Here is a 1,199-nt window from a genome sequence, read left to right on the forward strand (position 1 = left end):
ATTATTTTACTCACTATAACTGGGTCGGATATGGTTCCTCTAACCCTTGCTCCGGGTCAAAACTAGGTTCTCGATCCCCCATATATTTGGGTTGGATCATATTTAGCAAGTCGGAGACTATCAATAAATTGGCTCATCAAAAAATCGGAAACAAATTGTTTTTATTTTAAAAAGTCGGATGAAAAAATCTTGTAAAAAATACGGATCGGCAAAAATACTTCATATAAGGATATCTCTAATATATCGGATTAGGCTAAAAAATCAGAGTAAAAAAATTGGATAAATTTATAATATTAGAAATTTTGAAATTCTAAAAAATAAAAGTTAATGTCAAAGCCATCAATAACTATTTCATCCATAAAAACTTTATTAGACTAATATAATTAAGTCAATTAATTTAGATACCTCGTGACTCTCATCTAATCATCCAATACATAATTAATTAGTACATACAGAAAAAACTAAAAAAGTACCCTATAAATCTACCGATTAAATACTACAAGAAACATCACACCTATTTATTACATACCAAAAACAAATATACCATATAAATTTATTCATTAAATATTTTAACTATGGCATGGTGACAAATATACTACATAAATTTATTCATTAAATAATTAAAGGGTGCGGTTTCTATAAGGTTGCAACCTTAAACAATCCAATTAAGGCACACCTCCATATTTTATTATAACAATTAATTTTGGTGTAAGCATTATTAGGATTATCTGAAAAACTATTTTCATATTTAATTATAAAATTTAAAAATCCAAAAATAGTTAAAATCAACTAGAAATATAGACATATAAAAATCTTGAAAATAGACGGTCTAGATAATATGTTGCAAGATGCACTACTATTTTTGGGACCCGAAATCTTTTTTTTTTCATATTCATACATGTCGATGTCAAAATGATCAATCAAAAGGTTTTTCAACATTAAAACAATATTATCGGATGAATTTTTGAGATACATTTGTAATTCTATATTTTAAGGTTGCGACCTTATATAAATTTTTTGAGATTTAAATATTTAGCAGGTGCCCAAAAAAAATACACGATTTTTATTTTCTCATTGGAATGATTTAACTATGGTAAGTTTTATAAATTTCTTTAATCCAAAAGAGCCGCGTTGAAATTTGGGTTTCGCATCTCTGTTTTTACGGTTTAGAGGGTGAAGAAGGAAGAAAATAGGACTGG

The sequence above is a fragment of the Amborella trichopoda genome, chromosome 5, assembly GCF_054954075.1.
Source record: "Amborella trichopoda isolate Santa Cruz 75 chromosome 5, AtrichopodaSantaCruz75HAP2 v2.0, whole genome shotgun sequence".
Lineage (NCBI taxonomy): Eukaryota > Viridiplantae > Streptophyta > Magnoliopsida > Amborellales > Amborellaceae > Amborella > Amborella trichopoda.